This window comes from Ictidomys tridecemlineatus, chromosome 1 (assembly GCF_052094955.1).
Source record: "Ictidomys tridecemlineatus isolate mIctTri1 chromosome 1, mIctTri1.hap1, whole genome shotgun sequence".
Taxonomy (NCBI): domain Eukaryota; kingdom Metazoa; phylum Chordata; class Mammalia; order Rodentia; family Sciuridae; genus Ictidomys; species Ictidomys tridecemlineatus.
This window is the reverse complement of record NC_135477.1, coordinates 206,672,964-206,697,868: the sequence shown is the minus strand read 5'-3', so window position 1 is coordinate 206,697,868 and position 24,905 is coordinate 206,672,964. Positions and strand designations below refer to the sequence as shown.

Genomic DNA, 24,905 nt, shown 5'->3' with positions numbered 1-24,905 from the left:
TACCTTCATCTTTGGAGGTGAAAGAGTCTTTGGTCCTAGGAAGCCTATAGCTCTGAGGACATCACAGAGGAAGGAATAGCCAGTATTGGGGGCCATCATGTGTTACCTCTGAGGACAAGGGCCCTGAAAGGAGAGTCTGTTGTCCCAGCGGTCTTGGCAAAGTTGCGTAGAGTGGCACATAAAGGATTGGGTCATCTTCTGGCTCACAAGAAAAACTGTTTGCCTTCCCCTTTCCTACTCAGATTTTCTGTTTAGCTCCTTTCTGCTGGGTATTAGAGATGCTCCTGGTGAACATCAGCTTGGACTGTCCATCTAGACAGGCTCTCAACCAAGGGGGCTGTTCCTGAACTATCTCTTGCAAACAATCAATATAAGCAAATTGGTTCAGGGGTTCCAACAACAATAAATAGGACCTCAGAAATGACTCTCTCTTCTAAAGATTCATCTGGTGGCCAGCCCACATCTTGGGTGGGCCATTCTAATTCACAGAGTACACAATATTTGTGGAGTGAGTTTCACTCCACAGTTACCAGGAAAACCTTCTAAAGGTTTCTAACACATTTCAGAAGGCTCAGTTTCCTTAGTGTGCCTTCATGTTCCACCCAGCATCGGTGCAGCACACTTAGAACAAAACACACTTAGGAGAAACGTTGCTTTGTCCATCTCCTGCCACTCCTCTCATGGGGACTTAGGGCCCTCTTAGCCTTGCAAGTCAGTATCAACCGCTGACCTGGAGCTTTCAACTGGATGTTGTTTGGTGAAATTCCACCATAGACTGTATGAGGTGCCACGGAACCGAGGATCAGGACTCTGCACTTGCTTTGGCCCTTGGGTTGAGTCTGAACCCTTCCCTTTGTCTGTCTCATTCACAAAGTTTAACACACTTTCCCACAGACATGGCCAGGACAGAATTTCTATACCGCCAAAATTTCAATAATTCCAAACCAAACAAAAAGGGAGTCATGGTTTCCCCTCTGCTCGCTGTCCCTGAATGGAGACTACTCTGGTGTCTCCCCGGGTTCATTTCAGTTTCAACTACTTTGGACAGTACTCCGGACCCAACAGAGGTTGATCTCTTGTAGGGTCAAACAAGGCAAGGCACCGAAGATGGCAGGAAACTGTTTTATTTGGCTGTAGCCAGGTTCAGAGGGTACAGCCTTTGCTGTAATCAATCAATTCCCTGAATCCCGAGTTCAGGGAGTTTCAGAGTTTTATACCCAGCATGTAAGAGGAGGGTCTCAGAAGTTCACAGTCTTCAGAAGTTCACATAAAAGCAGCTTTTTCTTTCACTGTTTTGGGCAAGTCAACTCTTCAAGGACAACACCTGAGAAGGGGAGAGCTTCTTTTTTCCTTTTTTCCTCTTGAAGCCAGATTTAAAGTTAGGTAGTCAGTGTAGTTAGGTAAATCGGGTCTAATATCGAGTGAAATCTAAAATAAAGGCCATGCTGGGAATGACTTAGGGAAAACAGGACAACTCATGGAATGTTAATGAAGTTCCGAAAAGGCCCTAGGCCAAAGTCCACCTGGAAGAAGTGTTAATGAACATCCCCAAACAGATTTGAAGACAGCCCATCCCAAAGAAATGTTAATGAAGCCCAGGATGCAGCTCCCAACAGTTTTGGAGATAGCCCATCCCAAAGAAATGTTAATGAACAGCAAACTTGACTCGGAAATGCCCAGATTACTTCTTTGGTTCACCTGTGTCCCAACCCTTCCCACCTACATTCCATCACCAAACCTATAAAAGGGGAACACATTGCCTGCTAACTGGATTCCACCTTCTGGGTCCCCTTCTTCCTCTGGAAGAAGTCTTTTCTTCTGTCCTTTAATAAATTTCTAATCTCTACTCTTGCCTTGCCTCGGCATGCTTCTTTGGTGTTATTCTTCAACATCAGGGAGCAAGAACTCGTCACCGGTCAACAGCGGTAACACTCTCCCTGCCAGTTGTTACCAAGGAACCCAATTGTAACTTATCTTAAAAATATAGACATCTCTGTGAAGGCCAGCTCAAAGCCAGAGGCCTTGTTTGCACATTTCTTCAAAGTACTATACTGAATATGTTTGTGAAAAACTAGTAATGGGTGTCCAGAACCTGGAGTGCTGCTATCTTCTCTGCCAGTGGCCAAGTAAAACAGGGCAACAAGAATGTAGGAAGTTTATTTACATTGCACTCTTTTGCAGAGACTCATTTGCTGACAGTAATAAAATCAGCCATGGTAGAGATTTCTGGGGAAGCCCAGTTAAGACCTTCCTGAGAGAGGGAGTGCCACTTCAATGCTTCAGGGTCTGAGCTGTGGTCTTATTAGAAAACCTGTGGGTGTTCTGGCTGTTCTGGGAACATTCCCTCTCTCCCTAGATTGTGATCTGTGCTTCAACTCCTCTTGAACTGAAGGGGGGGGGTGCCTCTGGACATTTACATTATTTGCATAGAATACTATGCTGAGCACTCCCTTTAGGTCCTCAACATTTTGTTGCTAAATTTAGCAGTCTGCTCTTTCTTTCCTTTGTCTTTTTTGTCTTGTGAAGGAGAATCAGAATTCTTTGGTTTCCCACTCAACCCCTCCCTACCTCTCCTGACTCTGATTGATCTGTTGTTCTCTGAACTGTCCTTCTTTGCCCACTGTCTGTTAAGATATCTGCTTCTATTGCCCCTTGCTGTTTGGATTTTTCTGTGGGTGACCCTCAACTGACCTAAGGTCTGCAGCTTTAATCTCCTCCTGGTTGGCCCCTTATAGTTCTTTTTTGCTTTTTGGTATTGGGGATCAAATATGACTCATAATCCTAGGCAAGCACCCTACCACTGAGCTATGCCCCTAGGACCTTAGTAGAGCTTCTTAATGTTTGTGCCTCTGTATCATTTAGAAAATTAAATAATTTTATTTTACTAAATTGTGAAAACAGAGTTTATTTTAAAATTCAAGTGATCTAGAAATGTCTCATTAGGAAGTAGTCATGGAAATCATAGTCTAATGTGACTTCAGTACTAATATTTTCATAGTTAATTTGAGGTTATCACCCTGGATTTCTGTTTACTATGCACATATAACACATAAATTTACCTGAATGAACTCACATTTTGTTCCCTGGTATTTTAAAATTTTGATTCTTATTTATTGGCATCAATAAATAAATTGGAATTGAACCCAGGGGCAATTAACTACTGAGCCACATCCCCAGCCCATTTTAAAATTTATATTTAGAGACAGGGTCTTGCAAAGTTGCTTAGGGCCTCACTATGTTGCTGAGGCTAGCTTTGAATTTACACTCCTGCAGCCTCAGACTCCAGAGCCATTGGGCTTACATGCCTTTGCCTCTGCCATTGCACCTGGCTTTTTTCCTGCTGCCTTATGTGACAGTTTGTCTTAAGGTTTTTCATATCAGTAAATGGAAACATGAATAACTTTTAAAAAATTAGTGAAGCATTTTCTTTCTTTTGTATTTATTTATTTATTTAATTTATGTTTAGTTTTAATGGACATAGTACCTTTATTTTATTTATTCATTTCTATGTGGTGCTGAGGATGGAACCCAGTGGTTCATATCTTGACGGGAGCAGGAGCAGGAGCCGGTGCGCTCCTTCACTGAGAAGGAAACCCTGGAGCATTTTCAATATTCACAAAAGTTGAGAGATTGTGCTTTTGCCACTTTTCACCTCTTCAATAGTTCTCCATGCATGGCCAGCAAAACCTTTGCATTGAATGTTCTATTGTGTATCTCTCAATGCTAAATTTTCACAAATAGTTAAGACTATCAGCATTAATTCATTACTATTGTCACACTGGTGGTGTTTGGATTTCCTTAGTTGTCTTACAACATGAAAAGTTTGTTTGCCTCATTGTCTAATAGTTTCCCAAAGGCTGAGTGATATTTTGTTTGGATGCACACTAATTTACTCCACCCTATTGAGGGAGTGGTGATGCCAGAAGTGTGCCATTAGTGTGCTGAAACTTATCTCCTAGGGGGAGGACCCTTCCACCTTTTGACCCTGGGGGTGGAGTCCACACCCCAGGATATAGCTGTGGCTATGTAAAGAAAGTTCCAAAGTGATTCTCCCTTTTGTGAGGAGCCTGCAGAAAAGTGTCTTAAGCAATTTGGAAGCAGTCTTCAATCTCCAACTTCTACTTCTGCAAAACGGTAAAAATAAATTGTTTGCAAGGTAGAGATGCCATGGAGTCTTGTTTTAGAAGCCTGAATGAGCCAAAGCTCTGATATTTCCTCATAGTAGTCTGCCGTTGTTTGTTTAAACTAGTTTTGCTAATGGGGATTGAGCCTAGGACTACTTTATCTCTTAGCTACATCTCCAAAATATATTTTTAGTTGTCATGAATCTTATTTTACTTTTTTATATGTGGTGCTAAGAATTGAACTCCACATCTCACACATAGTAGGCAAGCGCTCTACCACTGAGCCACAATCTCAGCCCCCTCAGTCCATTTTTGTTATTTATTTTACTTTTTATTTTGAGTCAATAGGGTCTCACTGACTTGCTTGAGATTGGCCTAAAATTGGTATCCTCTAGGCTTGTGCTCCGGAATACTTGGGATCTACTCAGGCACTAGTTCGCCCACATTATTTGCCATTATTTAAGTGAGTTTGTGGAATATATTTGTTGAATTGGCCCTAACTCTTCAAAATGAGTTTGTGGAAGTGAAATCGCTGGGTCAGTACCCAAGGTCCAGCAACAGGGTTGTGAGTCTTTGCATTTCTGTGGGTTCGGTAGGTAGACTTCCTTTGCATTTTGTTCAGCACCTGTGTGGTAGAACATTTTTGTCTTTTTACAGTTTGGGGGGTCCCGGGGTTTGAACCCCAGGGAGATTAATTACTGAACCACTTTCCCAGGTAGTTTTTTATATTTTATTTAGAGACAGGGTTTGGCTAAGTTGCTTAGGGCCTTGCTAAATTGCTGAGACTGGCTTTGAATTTGTACTCCTGCCTCAACATCCTGAGCTCTGCTGAGATTATGGAGTGTGTGCCACCTTGCCCAGCCAGTCTTTTCTTATAATTGATTTTGGTTCTTTTTTTTTTTTTTTTTTTGGCGGTACTAGGAATTAGACCCAGAGGTGTTCTACCACTGAGCTTTATCCCTAGCCTTTTTAAATTTTTTAGAGGTGTAAAGGTAAAATTTCCAAGCTGATTCTAAGCCGCAGAGCCTGAGTTAAAGTGTAAAGGACCAGGCTTGTAAACTTGCTTCTAAAACTGCAAAGCATGGGTTAAATTCCTGAGGCAGTTAGGACAAGGCCCTACTGACCATTTAGTGATTTATGGACTGGGGTCCTGTGCAACTCCTCACGTAAGCATTCAAGACCCTGTGCAGTTTGTCAAGTAGATATTCAGGGTCCAAACAAATCAGTTTGAATGTGTACCCCACCTAGGAACACCAATCATTCCTGCCCTGATTGTTCCCGCCAATATATGTACTAATCATGTTTCAGAATTGTTGTTCAATTTTCCCGTGCCTCATGATGATTTGTTCTGATGTATGCAAAGCCCCCCACCCTCTCCGAAAAGTGTACTTAAACTCCACTTGAACTCTGCTCTGGGCTCTGAGCCGCTCTCCCTTCTTGAGTGGGCACAGAGTCCCAGCGCACTGGAACAGGATCCTCAATAAACTTCCCCCTTGCGATTGCATGAAGTGAGTCTCTTGTGTGGTTTCTCCCCTTCGCCGCTCCGCTGCACCCCAACAGAGGAAGGCTAGCTTGGAACTTTTCATCCTATTCCCTCACCTCCAAAAGTAGAGTTATTTTATATTTGTTGTTGTTGTTTGTTTTCTTTTTCTGAAAGAGGGTCTTCCTATGTTGTCCTAAAGTTCAGGATTCAAGTTGTCCTCTTGCCTCAGCTTTCTGAGTAGCTGAGACTACAGGCTGGTACTTTCTGGGTCCAGGTTTAGGCGTTTGTTTTTTATTTTCTTTATGATTTTTATGCAAATAGAGGTTTGACTCCAGTTGGGTGAAGTTTTCATCAATTCAGGAAAGTTTCGCAGTTTTATAATTGTAGAGCTTGTGTGAGAGTTTATTCCTAAGTGTTTTATTATATATATTTGAGAGAGAGAGAGAGAGAGAGAGAGAGAGAGAGAGAGAGAGAGAGAATTTTGTAATATTTATTTTTTACTTCTCGGCGGACACAACATCTTTGTATGTGGTACTGAGGATCTAACCCGGGCTGTTTTCATTAAAATTATAATTAAAAATTTAACCTTGTTCAATCATTTACCTCTATGGATTATGAAATCCTGCTGGCAGCCAGTTGTATATGACAGAAATGAGGAGATAATTTGCTGAATCAGAGTTTATTTAAATACAGTGAGAATTGTTGTGTAGGTATACATGCTCAGAGGGGAGAGAATAATGTGAAAAATCTTCATAGAATACTGCTGGTAGATGAAGTACTTTAACCACATATTAATGGTTTCCAAAATTATTAAAGCCCACTGTTTAATTAATATGGAAACAGGCTTTGTGAAAAGTAAAGTGTCCTTGAAGCTGAGATTTTCCTGTAAAGGAGCAGTTCTTGAAGAAGCCAGCTTGACCACCTTGGTGGACAGTCAGGATAAGAGGTAAGGTCTCTAATTACTAGTTGATAGCAGGTGGTATTGGTGGATGAGGCTTCTGAGATTAATTCACAGCTGATGAGGCCTTGTCACTGCTTGGCTCCAGGCTTTCAGAGAAGTGTCATGGTCTTTCACATGACAGAGGTGGCCCTACCTTAACCTAAGCTCTCAGGGTGTCTGGCAAAACTATGGAGTTGAGATTTTTCTGAAGCTCAGTAGTTTAGATCAGTGGCTGATACATGGGGAGTCTGATGGGACATATAAGGTCTGGCAACACATCATGCTCTAGCAAGGAGGGAAAACTCTCTAAAATGTCAAACTTTTAGAAGTATTTAGAAATATTTCATAGTTACATAACGTATGGCCTAGCACCAAAACCAAGCCACCCTCTGCCCTGGTTCCAGGCTCAACCCATGACCAGATGGACAGAAAATGCCATTATTCCAAGCCTTTGTAATTCTGGAGTCTGAAAAGGCTACCCAGGAGCTTTAAGGAGTAAGTGGGTAGAGAAAATGATTTCTTAGAAGAAGAACCTGACTGGCTTGGTGGCCCATGCCTATAATTCTAGTGACTGGGAAGGCTTAAGCAGCAGGATTGCAAGTTGGAAGCCAGCCTCAGCAACTTACAAAATGCTGTTTCAAAATCAAAATGGCCACAAGTGTTGCTCCATGATAGAGTGACCCTGGGTTCCATCCCCAGCACTGCCCTCACCACCCCCCTCCAACCAAAAAAAGTGTGGTTGCTCCTGCCTGCAGGACTGTGCAGTTCAGAAATAGACAAAGCATTCACTCTTGCTTCCCACATATCACAGCTAGTCTTTACAAGGTTGGCCCCCTTCCCCATACCTCTTCAGATATATTTTCCAACAACTTTATCTTACTCCCAAAGTTTGTGATATTGATTAAAATTAACATTCATTATGACATCTTGTTTCCAAAATTAATGTTTTTTTGACCCATGCAGGGCATGTGTTCCCTGCAGTCACCACATGTGCCCCTTACTGAAGTTTGGCTCTGCATATTTTTTTTTAAAGAGAGAGAGAGAGAGAGAGACAGAGAGAGAGAGAGAGACAGAGAGAGAGAGAGAGAGAGAGACAGAGAGAGAGAGAGAGAGAGAGAGAGGGAGAATTTATTTATTTATTTAGTTAGTTTTTGGCGGACACAACATCTTTGTTGGTATGTGGTACTGAGGATTCAACCCGGGCTGCACGCATGCCAGGCAAGCGCGCTACCACTTGAGCCACATCCCCAGCCCCTCTGCATATTTTTTTAATATTTATTTTTTAGGTGTTGATGGATACAACAAAATGCTTTTATTTATTTATTTTTTTATGTGGTGCTGAGGATTGAACCCGGGTCCTGCTCCTGCTAGGCAAGCGCGCTACTACTGAGCCACAATCCCAGCCCCGAGCTGCATGTTTTTTATGTTGTTTGTTCCTGAGGATTTAAATATTTTATGTCTGTTGTGAAAGGGAGACTTTTTTTTTGTGTGGTGGTGCTGGGAATTGAACCCAACATGGTGTGCATGCAAGGTAAGCACTCTATCAACTGAGCTGCATCCCAGCCCTGAAAGGGACTTTTATATGAGGTTATTGCTGATTCAGTGATTTTTCTAATGATTTTCATGAGAATGAGAAATGATGGATTTTCATTTTCTTTCTTTCTTTCTTTCTTTCTTTCTTTCTTTCTTTCTTTCTTTCTTTCTTTCTTTCTTTCTTTCTTCCTTCCTTCCTTTCTTTCCTATTTTCTACTTTGTGTAATTGGTGCAGGTATCATCAGGTAGTAAAAATGTTCTTCAGTACTCCTGTCTGGTCCCTGAAAGCTTGTGTCCTTTAGCTCCGCCATGAGGCTGGTTATAAAATTCAGTTGTACCTGTGTTGAACTCTTAAGTGGGTGTTGACCTTATAAATTCAAGTGGGTGTTGACCTTACAAAATATGTTCCTGAGGCTGTGAGGTCGATATTAGATTTAGGTTAGATTCAGGTTCTTAATGTTTAAATTTGTGGTCCTGTCTCTAGCTAAGAATGTGGTATCTTTTATTTTTTTTTTTAAGGTACTGAGGATTGAACCCAGTGGTGCTTAACTACCAAGTCACCTACCCAACACTTTTTAGTATTTTACATAGAGACAGGGGTCTCATTAAATTGCTTAGGGCTTTGATAAGTTGCTGAGGCTGGCATTGAACTCACAATCCCCCTGTCTTAGCTTCCTGAGCTGCTGGAATTACAGGTAGGAGCTACCACTCCCAGCCTGGGGCACTATTTTCAGGTTTTTGTGTCACTGTTAGACTTGTTAAAACCTCTGCCATTGTTGTTTCTGTTTGACCGATCCACCCAACCCAATCATGGCATTTTTCTGTGTACTTGAACTTTACTTCATTTAGGAAATGGTTTTTTTGTGCATCAAATTTGGCCTGCCACATGTTTTTCAAAGTAAGGTTTCACTGGAACACAGTCATGGCTGCTTTCTTGGCACAGGAGTACAGTTGAGTAGTGGAGCACACTGGATGACCTACAGGCAGAATTATTTACTGGTTGGCCCTCCAAGGAGGCATTTTCTAGTCTGTGCATTCCTGTATCCTTCACCTCCCCTAGACAAGGCTTGTGGCCTGTGTTAGTCAGGTTTTTGTCACTAACAATAAAGTACATGATAAGAAAACTAGTTTCAGAGGTTCAATCCATGGTGGACGTACTCCATTGCTCTGGGCCCAAAATGAGGCAGAATGTCATGGCGGAAAGGCATGATGGAGGAGTGCTTCCCCATTGATGTTGCCAGGAGATGGAAAGAGGGGAAGGGGAAGAGGCCATAGGGAATATGGACCCATTCCAGATAGGTACCCAGTGACCCACTTCCTTCAATCATACCCCACCTGTGTATGATTACCACCCAATTATTCTATTCAAAATAGGATGAACTGATTTAGGTCACAGCTCTAAGTCTAATCATTCAACTTTGAATTGTTCTGCATTAACAGTTTTCACTTTATGTCCAAATCATAACATGATCCTTTTCAATTAGACTGCAGGGACCTTGCTTCAGTATTTTCCTTACCAGGAAAAATGCTGCCCTTAACAGGGTATATGTTCTAGTGGAGGAGAGATTGGCAATAGGAAAGAAATTAGTAGATTATGCAGTAAGTTACAAAGTTTTGGTGGATGTTTGAGAGGAAGCAGTGGATGGTACATTAGACACTGAGGTTCTTCCCAGGCCTGGCATCCATGAGCTCTTGCATTTGTCCTTCAGCTTTGACCCTTCAAGTGAAACTGGACTTTTCACACCTCCTTCCTGCATCTCCCCAGCTGCAGCCAGTGCCCTTTCTGGTCTCTACAAACTGTGAGTACTGAGGTGAAGAACCTGCTGGACAAAGTCCTAGGGTGAGTGCTGCTGAAAATGCACCCAGGGCTGTGTGGGTGGGGGCAAAGAGGGTCTGGAAGAGGGAATTGAAAGGGAAGTGGTGTTGGGTGCCTGGCCCAACGAGCTACAACCAGGTGGACCCTCTTTCCTGTATCCGACCCCTTTGTGGGTCTCTTGGTAATCTGTCTTGCTTTGGAGTTTGAACTTGACCTGTGGGCATTGACCACATGATATTAATATGGGAGTTATAAGAATTTTCGTCACTTGTGTGTTTTCAAAAATGATAGAAATAATGGACCCATGTGAGGACTGTAATGGAAATTCAGTAGAAGTTATTTGTAATGTCTGGCACATGGTTAAGTACCAGCAACATTTGCGAAATGAAGTAAAATAGTTGTATTCCATATAGTTATAGTGCTTAGGAACTTTGGTTTTTATGCTTAAGTGTTAGTAATAGTTGAGTGTTATCTTCTATAAGATGGAAGAGAATGATCAACTTTAGTTTCCACTGAGTATTAACTCAAATGGTTGAATATAGGTTTTCCAAGGAAAATGAAGATAAGATGTACTTAAGGAATACATTTGTTATGGGTTCATGTTTTTAGCCATTTGGTGGACATTTTCTTACCAGGAGGAACATTTATATTTTCAGTATAAAGATTTCATAGAAAAGTAAGCTGAATGCTTTTATTTTAAAAATAATGGTGATTTCAGTCATGTATTTAAAAAATAAAATACTTTTGTATTGGTACTTGTCATCAAGTTCCTATAGGTTGATGCCTCCAGGATATTAATGGTGAGGAACAGAGTCCCAGGCAAGTGGTACATTTCTGGTGTTGTATCTAATAATTTTCTTAAGTCAATATTTGTGGTTATATGATTGAGGTTTTATATATTTGATAAATATTTTTAAAAATAACTTCAGGGCTGAGGTTGTGGCTCAGCGGCAGAGTGCTTGCCTAGCATATGTGAGGCACTGGGTTTGATTCACAGCACCACATATCAATAATTAAAATAAACGTCCATTGCCAAGTAAAAAAATTTCTAAAAAAGATATAAAGATGCTATGTCAGTTTTTCATGGCTGTGATCAAAATAACCTAAACAAGAACAACTTGGAGAAAGAACAGTTTATTTTGGTTCATGGTTTCAGTGGACTCAGTCATGGTCAATTAGCACCATTGATCTGGCACCCAAATGAGGCAGAATATCATGGCAGAGGGTATGGTAGAGAAAACTGCTCAGCTCTTGGCAGTGGGGAAGCAGGGTAGAAGAGGAAGGGGCCAAGGACAAATACTGTTCTCAAGGCCAAACCCATAATGACTTACTTCCTCCATTCATGCCCCATATGCCTATACTTTTCACCACCTCCCTGTGGTCCCTTCAAATTATTAAGCCAACTAATTGATTAACCCACTGGTAACATCAGATCCCTCATGAACATTCACCTCTGGAACATGGTGGCGTTGCCTTAACCATGGGCTTTCCATATTAAGAACAGTAACAGATTTTATTATTGGTTCTATTTTAGCATAATGTAGTTGTTATAACTGAGTTTCATGATGCAATTTGTTGCATGACTTTGTATTGTCCAAGTGTGTAGAATATCAGAAGAAATCCAGACTCAATAAAGAGCAGACATGAGGGAGGTCGGTTATTAGGGGCAGGGTTATAACAGGGGAATTGATCCTATAAATTCAACACAGGATTGACATGTTTATCATAGAGAAATACACATCTGAGATGAGAAAGAGCAAATTCACTTCAATTTGTTCTTGTTTGGTGGCCCCATATTGTTGGTGGAATTAGAAGACTAAGGCTCTAGGACTTGTTTTGTTCTTGTGATTAAAAACCAAGGCCTGGTACAAGCTAGGGAAGCAATCACTGATTGACACTCCTAGCTTTAGGCAGCAGGCTGTAAAATTTTAGGAACCTTTTCTACCTTAGCCTCTCTTTGGAGCACAATGGACAATTTTAATTGTAAGGCATAATAGTAAAAGTAATTTATATAAAGGAACAAAATGATGCTTGTTCACAGGCACACACTTAAGGTATTGCTCTATGATGAAATGTTTTCTGACAAATGCATCCTGAGGTAATTTTGTCCATATGCAAACATCAGAGTATGTACCCACATAAAGTAAGATGGCTACATCACTAGGCAATCTAGTCTGATGGGACAAACTTATAAACTAATCTTCATTGACTGAAATGTTATTTCATATGTGACTGTAACTGGGACCACAGAGGTAAACCTTTTGTCAACAGTTCAGTATTTTTTATGGGTTTGCATGATTTTCACACAAACAAACTGAGGTTTGAGCAGAAGACTTGCTCCTGAAAGTCTCCTATGTCAGACTTCCAGGAAGGGCCAGTTTGACCCATTTCTAGCCAGTACCTGATGTGTGAGAATCATGTGACTGAAATGATGAAGAAGAAGCACTTTCCATCTTGAGGGGCTATACTGGTGGCCAAGCTGGAAGTCCCTGCTTCAGATGGTAAGTCTCCTTCCTTCATATAGTGGTGGGGTGGGGTGGGGGTAGGGGGTTGCCTAGAACTTTTGGTTTCCTGAGATTGGATTGTCATGGGACTTCTGGGCTCTTGTCACACCTGGGGCTGAACACTGGACACAGCAGCAGAGCTGGAAACATCACAGGCAATCAGGCCTCTCAGCTCTACCATGCAAGTGTGAGAAATAGGGTTATGAGGAAAGGACATAGATGCACAGTAGGTATGTGTACAGGAAATAAGATCCAGCTTAACAGTGTCAGTGTGGGCACCGGATATGGCGATGTGACTGGGCAATGCAAGAGTTGTGACCTTTTTTGGGGGAAGCTGCAGATAGATATTCCATAAGCCCCCCCCCCCATGCCCAGCTTCTCTTCCTTTTGGTGTTACTGGCTCCTTACACTAGTTGCCTAGATTTCTTGCTTTAAACCCGTTTAAATTCCTTTTTAATATTCCCTGCACCAGTACTGTGCCATTATCCCATTCCCACATGTTTACTGGCTGGTCTTAAAAACTTGGCCTCACAAAATTACGATGTCATTGTGTACAACTTCTATGGCCATAGATTCCCAAACTTGTCTAGGTTTAAAAACCCTTTCCTTAGATACATAGTCCTGGGACAGTGCCTGGGTGGACCTGGGCCTTGAGCCTTCCTCCCCCCTGTGCCACCTGCTCCACTGTCTCCACTCCCTTTCTCTCATCCCCTGGGCCTGATGGGGGCCCTGGTAATTGGCTTTCCAGACCTGGGCCTGGCTCCTTGCTGTAGTACCAGATCACTCATCTCCAGTACCCTGGCCCTGTCCCCATCTCTGGATCTCAGGCCCCTTGCTGGCACCTCCTCTTGAGCCTCCCCTCTGTTGCCCTGGTGCTGTGGGATCCCTGCACTACCTGGACCATCCGGTCAACCTGATTCTCCCAAGCCTGGGCTCCTCCATGGGTCCCGGGTTCCCTCCCACCCAGACACCAAGCTTCATGCTAGCGCGGGCAGCCTTTCCACACGAAGGGCCCTCCTTTTGCCCTTCTGTGGTCCAGGTCCCATCCCAATCTTTAGGTTCTACTTCCCTGGATTGCAGAGGAGGGCAATAGGCTGGCCTCAGACACTGAAGGTTGCCTATGGGAAACACAGGCCTGCCCCTCGCCTGGGCCCCCTTGGCTGCCCACAGCCTGACACCTGGCAGTGGATTTGGGCGCTGCGCTGACCTTGGCCTGCGCGATCCCCTCCCTTCCCTCCCCTGCCCTCTCGCCTTGCCTGCTGCCCCTAACCCAAGCCAGACCTCCCTAACCATGGAGCTTTAAGTTGTAGTCCTGGGGCCTGGATCCTGGACTGGGCCCCTGAGCACGTGTTCCTAGTCGTGTTGCGTGGCATGCCATGGCGTCGGGTGGCGTTGTCGGGTCAAACCGGGGGGCCCCTTGCTTGGGCCCCCTCTCGCGCACGCTCCCCTCGGTGCCCCTCAAGCACCCTCACCCCAACCCACTCTTTCCTCCTCCTCCTCTCACCGCCCCTTCCTCCCTTTCCCTCTCTCCCCTTGCACTCTCTCCCTCTCCTTGGCCTAGGTGGAGTGGCTCTCTAGCCAGGGCTCCTCCAGTGGGTCCTGGGACCCCTCCCAGCCAGCCACCCAGCTTCATGCTGGCGCTGGCAGCCTTTCCACACCCAGGGCCCTCGTTTGGCCCTGCTTGGTTCCAGGTCCCTGCCTGGAGGATCTACTCCCCTGGATTGCAGAGGAGTGCAATGGGCTGGCCTCTGTGCCCTGGAGGCTCCCTAGGGGAAACACAGGCCTGCCCCTCGCCCGGGCCCCCTTGGCTGCCCACAGCCTGACACCTGGCAGTGGACGTGGGTGCTGCGCTGACCTTGGCCTGCTCATTCCCCTCCTTTCCCTCCCCTGCCCTCTTGCCTTGCCTGCTGCCCCTAACCCAAGCCAGTCCTCCCTAACCATGGAGCTTTAAGCTCCAGTCCTGGGGCCTGGCTCTTGGGCCGGGCCCCTTAGCGCGAGTCCGTAGTTCTGTTGCGTGGCGTGCCATGGCGTCGGGTGGCATCGCTCCGGGTCGTCGAGTCAAACCGAGGCCCCTTGCTTGGGCCCCCTACTGCATGTGCTCCCCTTGGTGCCCCTAGTGCCCCCCCACTGCACTCCACTCTTTCCTCCTCCTCCAGTGTTTGCCAGTGTTTCTGATTTGCAAAGGAAGGGAGCATCCAGGAGGGAATGGACATGGGGTTGGGAGTGTTGTGTGGCTCAAATGGAGGCAAATGTAATTGGGGCTTTCCCTCAGTGTCATTCATCTATGGATCACCTTTTATACCTCTTATGGCAGCTGGGAGGAATTTTCAGAGAAAGAACCTTAGGATTTTCGCCTGAGTGTATCTCAGGCCAGAAATTCCTCATGTTGTTCCATACTCCTTCATTCACTTCAACACATCCAAGGAAGATCGGGACTAGGGACACTGTGTACTCAAGCCAATTGCTCTCTGAGCCTGGACAGAAGAGTAGGAAGAGGCTTCAGCAGACCCCATCATGCCTGCTCTGTTTTTAACAGGTGATTAACAGCTGCCTAGGCCAGAAACATTTCACCCTAGTCTTAAAGAGTGGTGGCTGCACTAACTGCATTTAAATAACCGACAGGTACCCATCATCCTCCAAAATAAGAGAAAAAAAGATGTACCTCAAGCTGATGTGGGATGTATGGAGAGGAGCTTACCTCAGTATAGAGGTAAACTCCTCAAAATAAGAATCTCCAAATATGATACTGCTGGTTATTGGTGAGGACTGCTGCTTCTGCACATGGTGAAGTTTGAACATTAGAGAAGCAGGCCAAGGCAAGCAAATGAAGCAGGGTTTATTTAAAAGACTACTCTTGTGAGGGAGAAAGGGGGCATAGCTGCTATCCTGGTATCCCAAGAAGCTAGGTGTTCTGTCCTTTTTCTATGTCCTAGGCTTCCTTTGATGTCCTCCTTCCCCCCTTATTTTTCCTCTTTCTGTGGTCATGACTAGGCCCAGGAATGCTTGGTGGGATGGCCAAAAGTTGGGAAATAGGTAGGCTGAAGGGGGAAGGGCAGGATCAAGTAGAGGAAAAACACCCTAACAACCTTATAGCTCCTTGTAGGGCAGAGATTTTTCTGAGACTGGTTACTTCGACAACAGGTTGGAGCAGGGGCAGGTTCTTGATAAGTTCCCTCACGGACAGTCTCCCACTTCCCAGACTCACTCAAAATTGGCCTCCTAGATGTGACCTGACTTGATTTACTTATCTATACTGATACCTGTCTAATTCTGGTTTCCACACCCTTAGAAAATCGATCTTTAACTTCCAGAGTGCTCCTCAAACTCTAATGCCAAAAGGAATCACCTGCTCATATTAACAGGAGATTCTGATTCAGTAGGTCTGTGGGGAGCCTGAGAGGGCAGTTCCAGCCTACTCTCAGGTGAAGGCCTCCCAGCAGGAAACAGCTCACAGCAGTCAGTAGTCTACAATCCACAACCAATGGGACCCAGGCCCACAGGGCAGAAAGTGGGAAGGCTAAGACAGCCTTATCTGTTTTTCATTCACAAACAGGATGCTGTTGCTGGATGCTGCAGCACACCTACCACCACTGAAAAGAAGTGAAGATCTTTGCTTGGTGAGGTGTGAATAGGCGTGGTTGGAATGAGCCATTAGGCAGGCAAGACAACACAACCTGTGCCTCTTGATTCTGCTTTGGATCAGTGAGGCACACTGGTCTTCAGCACCCTGATGCTCCAACATCCACCCTATCAAATGTTAAGATATACTCTGGGGTATTGATGTTGCTGGGAAAGAAAGTTTTATTTTAGGTAGTGAAAATTTTTTTACATCTCAGTAACATTGTTTTTATTTCAGTGGCCTTTAGTGATTAATAAGTACACTCTATGCATTGTCAGGATCTCTTAAGCAATGAGTTAAGATACTTTTTCTATTTTCTAAAAACTTTTTCATAAACCTAGAACATTAATAAACAATGGGAGATCAAGAGTCTGTCTTTTTATATCTAATGACAGTAAAAAAAGTGTTCAGATCATTTATCCAAACACTTCTAATAATTAATCAAATTTAAGTTCCTTCCTTTTTAAAAATTTTTTAGTTGCAGATGGACACAATAGCTTTATTTTATTCATTTATTTTTTATGTGGTGCTGAGGATCCAACCCAGTGCCTCACACATGGTAGGCAAGCCCCCCACCACTGAACTACAACCCCTGCCAGTTTCTTCATTCTTGAGAGGAGACCATCTTTTTCATATTTTACTCTTTGCCTTTCATATTTCCCTCTAGTTTTCTCACTCTGAATAAAACAAGATAAAAGGGAAAATGTCAATTTTTCATAAGATATGATATGCTTTCTATGATAGACCTAATGATAACTCACTTATAGGATTCTGAATGATAGGAGTAGCATAGTAGCCAGGGCCCAAGTCAGAATCTGGTGCTGGTAAGAGCTTAAGTTTGAAAATGGCAAGACAAAAGTTGGGGCTTAACCTAAAGGCAAATGTTAAAAGAAGGGGCTTTTGTTTTCCCATTCACTGAGGGTTTTACTCTTCTGCTTTACAACTAACTGACTAAATTCATAAAATAACTACTTATCTTTTTTTCTTTTATTTAAAGAGGGGATAAAATGTCATTTAGAAAAATTCCCTGGGCTGAAGCCATACCTCAGTGGTAAAGTGCTTGCTTCACACGTGTGAGGCACTGGGTTTAATCCTCTGTACCACATAAAAATACATAAAGATACTGTGTGTTCATCTACAACTAAATAAATATTTTTAGAAAATCCCTCACAATTACTATAATCCATTAATACAAATCTCATTATGTTATTATAGACCAAAGAAGGCTGATTTAATCTGAAAATCTTCCTAAAGGTCTAGAATACAAAGGGCACAGATGGAAAGTTTGCCTGCACAAAGACACTACTATAGCTAGATATTCCAGGTTCAGTTTGGACACCACTCCACCTTGTACCTTCCAACCCAAAAAAGGAAGGTGTGAATCTGCAGGGCTCCTGTGTGGGGCTGGCGGCCCAGGGCAGTGGATCTGAAATAGAAATGGGTTTCGGAGACCAAAAAAGCTGTGGGAATGCCCCTGGGAGACATATGTGGTGTCAAACAGGCTCATATTCCCTTCTGTACTTTTGCATGCACTGATCTTTTGGGACTAGGACCTCATCTGCAGTAGCTTGGGGATTCCAAGACCTGATAGGTGCTTATACAGAAGCCTCCAAACCTATCCATAAAGGAAGTCATTTCTGTGACTTTAAGGATCCTGCTCAGCAACCCTCAGGTAAGTGGATTGGTTCTTGCTTTCTCAAGGCTTTCCCAAGGTGGGGGAATTTCCCCCCACATTGTGGTCCCTTTCCAGGTAGAACTCAAGGACTACAGAATTCTGTACCTGCTCCAACAGGAGAGAAAAGAATTAGTTTTATTCATCTTCATTTTTTGTATTGCTTTAAAAATGTATCTATTGACATATATACAACAAACATTGAAGGGGTTCATGTTATATCTTCATTCATACCGAGGGCATTGGTCACTTACACCAACTTGTCTTTCATCTTCTCCTCAATCCTTCCTAGACCCTAATAATCCTTACTCTACATTCAAGTAAACTTTTTGTTTATAAAATTCTACATTTTAGAGAGAACATGCCATACATGTAGCTCTTTTCATAACAACTGGCTGAGATATGCTTGATTGAATAATATGCTGGATTGAATAATAATGCAGAGTTGATGACATTGAAGGGATCATGAAACAGGGGGGCCAGTGTTTCTATAAGATTTAAATATATGTGTGCTTCTAATAATTTTTTAATAACCAATTTCTGGTAACCTTGCAACAGTGGTCCATACCTCTAATCACACCTATTAAGGAGCCTGAGGTGGGAGGACTGAAAGTTTTAGAAAGCCTGGGATATTTAGGAAGGCTCTGTGGCTGAAATAAAATACCAATAAAGGGGCTCTGGTAGTGAAATGTGAAAAATTCTTTTACATTAGGGAGATGTTTTAAAGGGCCACAGTTTTTTTCTACATTGGGGTTATGCTTCTAGGATAATAAGCAGTATGATCATGTAAGAATGATCAAACCTTCACAAAGGTTATTTGTTGTACTATGTTTCAGGAACTGTTGTTACTTTGTTCATATTTCCTTTTTTCTTCTTCAGTACTGGGAATTGAAGCAAGGTCCCTAGAACAAAGCTACATTTCCAGGCTTTTTATAATTTTGAGAGAGAGTCTCCTTTAGTCGCTCACCTGACTTCAGACTTTTATTCCTTCTACCTCAGCTTCCTAGTAGCTATGATGACAAGTGTGTGACACAACTATGCTGGACTGACCTATGGTTTTTTAGAATCCTAAGACATAATTTTCAAAATTAAGAATTTTGTTCTCACTTCACAGATTGAACAATGTCCACCAGATGTGACTTAAAATTTTTAAATTTATAATCACATTTAAATATATTAAATGTTGAGATAAAAATTTAAATCTGAACCATATTTGGTTTTTTGATATTTGAAGAGTATAGCTTTCCATCCCCCCACCCCACCTCTCTATTCCCCTTAGTCCTTATAATTTAGGAATTCATCAGTAGAGAAACAAAACAGGTAGCTGAGAATTCCAATCAAGAGTGGAGAATTGATTTCCATCTTTTCTCGTAACAGAGGACTCGGTTGAAGCATTGCCTTTGGTGTGATTTGGGATAATGAATTAAGCCTTTGTAGAAGCAAAGGTACATGCCCTGAAGAAGCACTGTGATCATGGGATTTCATATACACAAAGGAAACAGAGAATCTGGTATTTCATAATGAGTAAGCCTTTGTGAAATATTTTAACCTTAATCTGCTTAATCTAATTAATTAATTACTTAATCTAATGAATTACTCATACCAATTAGATTTATTATAATTGCATCCAAAATGATTTCTCTTTTTTTTTCTTTTTTTTTTAATTTGTTCATCCTAGATATACAGGACAGTAAAGATGATTGCTTTTCTACTGAAGTTCATCAGACCCAACATTGTGAAGCAATTTACTACCAAGAGTACCATCATCATCCAACATAATGAACTCTACCTTGAAATTGTTCATTCAAGCGGGCCATCAGTAAAAAACAAATGCTGAGCAGCCACTCAATTTGTTCCCTCCTCTTTCAGCCCTGCCACTGCTTCTTCGGATCTAGAGGCCAAAGTCATGGACCAATCACTCCTGTGTCAAGCAGGCTCTGGAATCTACAGAGTTACAGTAAGATCCCAGTTGCCTTTGTCACTGAGCTTAGAAGATTCTGGGAAGTGGTTCCCCTTTCTGTCCTCAGCTGGGAGAACCCAGGTGGGAAAGCCTAAAATATAGGCCATGGGGGCTGCTATATTGGGTCTCCTTCCACCCAGACACTTGCCCAGCGCCCATACACCATAGAACCATTGCTAGTTCTACCTGCCTGCCTTTCCAGAACCCTATGCCCATGACACCAAAGAACTCAAATTCATCCTCAGGAGAGTGCCATGCTGCAAAGCAACCAGACAGTCGCCTGACCTGGCAACTTCTCTTGGTGAAATCCATATAGGCCTAGAGAAAGGCTCCCCAGAGACATGGAAACTTTTAACCCTGATCCATGACCACTGAGTTCTAGGAGTACTGAGTTTTCAGATTGGTAGATTTTGTTTTTACTTCTGTTCCAGAAAAATGTAAGATGTATTACTTACCAAAGTCTTCTTGTTTACTTTCTAATAGGCAATTGATGTTGTTGTACAGGCTCTCATGAATATTTGGTCCTCTTGATCAACAGGAGTCAGAATGAAGAAAGAAGAGAGGATGGATGAGTGCTGCATGTGGTAGGAGACAGAGCTCTGATTCTGAGCTGTGCTGTGGACTGGACATCAAAGCCTTAGAGATGGTCTCCTTTGGTGGACAGTGGTATGGATAGTATCCAGAGAGGGCGATGCAAAGAAGCCCCAAATTTTAGCCTCAAACAAATATATCCAAGTATAGGAAAGAAAGTATGGGATGGTAGGAGCTCCTTAGCTGGGAAATGTGTCTCTTTGCACAATATCTGTATCCTGCATCTACCTAAGGAAAGGCCTAGAGTCTTCAGTGTCTATGACAGCTACAAGGCTGTCCCTGACCAGCACAGCTTCTCTCAGACACTAGCATCTCTGAGTGGTGTCACTGAGATCCAGTTTAATACCAACCAGGGAGAGGAGGTCCTGGAAGGCAGAATGTCTGCCTCTGGTCCCTGGATCCCTGGGGTAATGAGTTAACCTATATAGAAAATGTACAAATGTCTCTATTTAAACAATGTATTTCTTGATGGAAAGGCTTACACCGAAGAAAACCTATAAAGTTTCTAGATGAAATTTTGAAAGACATGTTTTCATTTACCTGTATATTTGCTCAAAGAAAAAATTATATAAAGCTAACCTTATAAAAACATCCTAAAATCAAAAATATTTTAAATATTCTTTTTATGGAGAATATGTATTTTTAAAATATTTTTTCTCAGTTGTAGATGGACACAATACCTTTCTTTATTTCTCTTTATGTGGTGCTAAGAATCAAACCCAGGGCCCCACACATGTTATGTGAGCACTGTATCTCTGAGTCACAACCCCAGCCCAATAGGAAATGTATTATTTTATGTAGCCATTCTTCTGGGGTTGTCAAAAATGAAAGAGATTATAATAAGCTCAAGGCACAAAGTCATATATAATAGCACAATTGTATTCCTTCAGTCTTTAGGAACCCACACTGAACACACACAGTTTATGCAAAAGGGATAAAGAAAATTAGCAATCCGATCAAAAAGCAGAAGCAGATTTCAGACTGAATATCAGAGAGTGTCTCTCAAAAATCGCACAGCAACTGGCTCATAGAGAGAGTTTCAGAAATTAGAAAAGACTGGACAGGTAGCCATCAGCACCAGAGCAAACCTCTACAGAGCCACAAAGCCCCTGGAAAATGTCAGAATACTGGGTCATTCCAAGTGTTTTGGGGGAATATGTGCATGCATTACTGCACATCACTATTGGAAAATAAATGCTCCACCCTAAAGAACAATCTGTCAATTATCCGTAAAATTAAGGTCATACACTTTTTATGGAACAGTTTTATTCATCGTCACCTGTTCTAGAGAAATTCTCCCACAGGTTCATAGAGACAATTATGTGTGGTTATGGGGACAGCAGCAATATGAATGTCCACTGCAGAACAATGGAGAGTTGTGGTGTGCTAAGGCACATCAGAGGCTACTATGTCAGAATTTGAAGCAGCAGATGAAATGTACATAAAAAGATCTTAATAACTTGCAGATGGGGACATTGAGTGCAGATTAGTTGTAGAGTGCTTGCCAGCATGCATGAAGTCCTGGAGTCAATACCCGATGATACTTAAAAAAATAGTCAATAGAAAGAAAAAGAAAAAAAAAAGGAAATGTTAAAACTTCTTCTAAATACAATTGGGTATGTCCCCTGAAAATTTTTAACATCAATTAAAAATATAATCTCCTGAAGAATGAATCAATCCTTTTCCTATAACTTGTTAGAGGTTATGTGTGAAAATGGTTCACTATTGTCTTGATAAAAAGCTCCACAAAATCTTGCAAATCAAGAGGTTCAAATATTTGTGTTCACTTTTGAAACACAGCAAAACTGTCAAGACCATCAAGGGTATGCATATCCATGGTCTTAAGAGTATGATCCAACACCACTGAGTCTGGTCTCTGAAACCAGCCAGTCCATATGTGGAGAACTAGCTAGGTGTAGTGAACCTTGCAGGCAATCCCAAAGAAGCAAGAGACTGAGGGAAGAAATACAGATGTTTGAGTTCATCCTAGGCAATATAGCCAGATCTTGTCTCAAACACAAGATAAAATGGGCTGAGAAGAAGATCAGTGGTAAAGCCTGATATTCAATCATGAGAATTATTGAAAAACAAACAAAAATTAAGTGCAGAATTAGACTAGTGATTTTGAATTTTTTTTTATGTATTTTATTTAGAGACAGAGTCTTAATGAGTTGCTTTGCACCTTGCCCTTGCTAAAGCTGGCTTTGAAGGTTTATAACTTGGCCCTCTAGAGTTGAAGCCTTAGCTGCTGCTAACATAAATCAGGAAGATTCCAGGCAGGTCTCACCCATCTGTTGTGCAAAGTGACTAGGGCCTTAAAATACATTATGGTCCTACAAAATTGTTTTAATTTTTTTTAAACTGAAAGAAAAAAATAATTATCATACATAATATAACACCTGTTATATAACATCAGCATATTTTATAAAACCATAGTGTTTGACAACAATTTTTAATTTAATGTATTTATTAAGTTTTTAGTTCAGGAATAAGTGCCTTAAGGCAAAATAATGCCAAGGATCAGGTGGGTTTCTGCTAGGGGCAGAGGGCCACAGTATGTGTTCTAATTCCCCAGGCTGAGGAAGGCTCAGTCTTTGACAAGTAGCACAGAGGGAGGCCAAGTGCTTTGGTCTTAGCTGGTGAATGCACCAGGAAGAGGAGTTATCTCCTGACTTGACCTCCACTTAACTGTACTATGACACATTTACTTGTCTTAAGTAATGTTTGTATTATTTAAAAGTTTGTCATTGAATAATCTTTAGTAACTTTTATATCCATTCATAATTTAATAAAGTTCTTATATAATTATATTTGATATCATTTGCATCCATTTTGCAAACTAAAAATCTCATAATATTTTTGTAGTTTTTGTGACTCTTACTAAATACTTTGCTAAAATATTCATTACTTAAATTTCATTTCACTAGAATAATTTTCAGTAGTACAGGAAAGAGAATGAAAGTGGAAGATATGAAATTAGAGAATGATTTTATCAAATATTTTTTTATTAAAGGTCCTACACAAAATGTATAAAATTGTGTAGCATCATTATCTTTCTTTAAAGATGTAAAATCTAAGTGATTCTATATCAAAAGGGAGCCATGTTTTCAATACCATAAAAATTTAGATATATATAAAATTCCTTAATGCTCTCTACCTCTTAGAATTATAAGGGCATTTAATATGTCCTAGAACCTCTATGCTATCTATTCCCTTTGAGATTTTAAGGGTTGCCTTATTTCTAAGTGGATCATTTTTATCTTGTACTATGAAAGAACACTATTTTTTCTTTAATAGAGTTTCTTTTTTTCCTGTGAATAAATCTGTACAATAAATTCCTAAAAGTGGAATTCCTATATCAAAACAGTGTATTTAAAATTGTTAAAACACATGGATATGTTGCATACCAAATTCATTCAAACACCAATATTTAGGAACATCTTTCTGCCAACATTATTTAAAAATGTTTATTTAAAATGGTTTTCTTAGTTGCACAAGGGCATAATATCTTTATTTTGTTTATTTTCAGAACCCTGTGCTTCACATGTGCAAGACAAGTGCTCTGACACTTAACCACAACCCAGTCCTTTGCCAACATTTTAACAACATGGATTATAATGGACACTCCTTCTCCTTTTTTATATAGCAGGAATCAAATTCTTGAACTCATTCATGCTAGGCAAGTGCTCCACCACTGACCTACATCCCTGGACCCTGTTATTAAAGTTCTTAACTCTTTCTAATATGCCATTTAAATATGTGTTTCTTTTAATTTTCTGGTGTCTAACATTGGTTAGACTAGGCTCAACATTGCTACTGGAAAGCTAGTAATGTTATGTATTTGTCTGTGAGAATTTGAAGAGTTCCATAATTTTCATCACTTTTCTAATTGATCTGGAGTGACTGACATTGATAATATGTAATTGTCAATAATTAGTACTTTCAAAAGCTTAAAGCATCCCATCTTATGTACTTTATATCCTCTTTGCCTCATTCACATCCATTTTTTTCTCCCTAATACTCATCCCAATTTGCTCTCTTGCTGAATCTTCAATTATGATTTCAAACACTTCGCCTCGAAACATCTCTTCATGGCTCCACTTTGCACCATAACAGCCAAGAACTCTGGATACACAGTGTCATCGGAACTCTCCTTTCCAGATTCCAGGTTCACACTGCCCCCAAGAATCATTACTTTTTGCTCCAGGAGAAAAACTCATGTAGTTTTAAGGTAAGAGCACATCAGCAGTCAGATTGGGTGAAACATGGTGGGCGGGGGGACATCATTGAATAGAGCTGTAGAATTCCAGGAGAAGAGGTAGCAGGAGAAAAGATTCAGGAACAAAAACTCCCTAAAGGTCCAGGAAGAAGCCAGTGTCTGAAGCTGCATTGGCCATAGAAGTCACAGAGGTCATCCTGGAGCTTGGGATCTATCAAAGATGTGTGCAGTATCTGAAAAATAGAGAGAGGGGAGAAAGAAGAAAGAGTGCGTGGAGGGAGGGGAAAGGAAAAAGAAGGTGGCAGAAAAAAAGCGCTTTGGTCTGAAACAAGAATGCCAAACTAAGAGTGCATGCAAAAAACTCAGGGTGAAATTTCACCCAAAGAGACCAATACCAAGAATAAACACAAACATAACTGTCACTCAAATGGATTAGCCTTATAT

At 41.6% G+C, this 24,905-nt stretch overlaps 2 long non-coding RNA genes across 6 annotated transcripts in view; both read left to right on the top strand.

Moving 5' to 3' along the window:
• Positions 1-6,391: 6,391 nt before the first annotated feature.
• Positions 6,392-10,453, top strand: LOC144364958 (uncharacterized). The gene is made up of 2 exons (XR_013423157.1): positions 6,392-6,553; positions 9,790-10,453. It is a non-coding gene; the product is annotated as an uncharacterized LOC144364958 (long non-coding RNA).
• A 2,008-nt stretch (positions 10,454-12,461) lies between these two features.
• LOC144364957 (uncharacterized) overlaps positions 12,462-24,905 on the top strand; it is a 32,223-nt gene continuing 19,779 nt past the window's right edge. The window contains exons 1-8 of one of the 5 annotated variants that reach the window (XR_013423155.1): positions 12,476-14,936; positions 15,023-15,110; positions 15,954-16,017; positions 17,570-17,691; positions 19,069-19,215; positions 19,370-19,648; positions 20,190-20,317; positions 23,772-24,473. This is a non-coding gene — a long non-coding RNA (uncharacterized LOC144364957). Of the gene's footprint in view, positions 14,937-15,022; positions 16,023-17,569; positions 17,692-19,068; positions 19,216-19,369; positions 19,649-20,134; positions 20,318-23,771; positions 24,474-24,905 lie in introns of all 5 variants that reach the window. The other 4 variants (XR_013423154.1, XR_013423156.1, XR_013423151.1 and 1 more) reach the window with 4 other exon arrangements.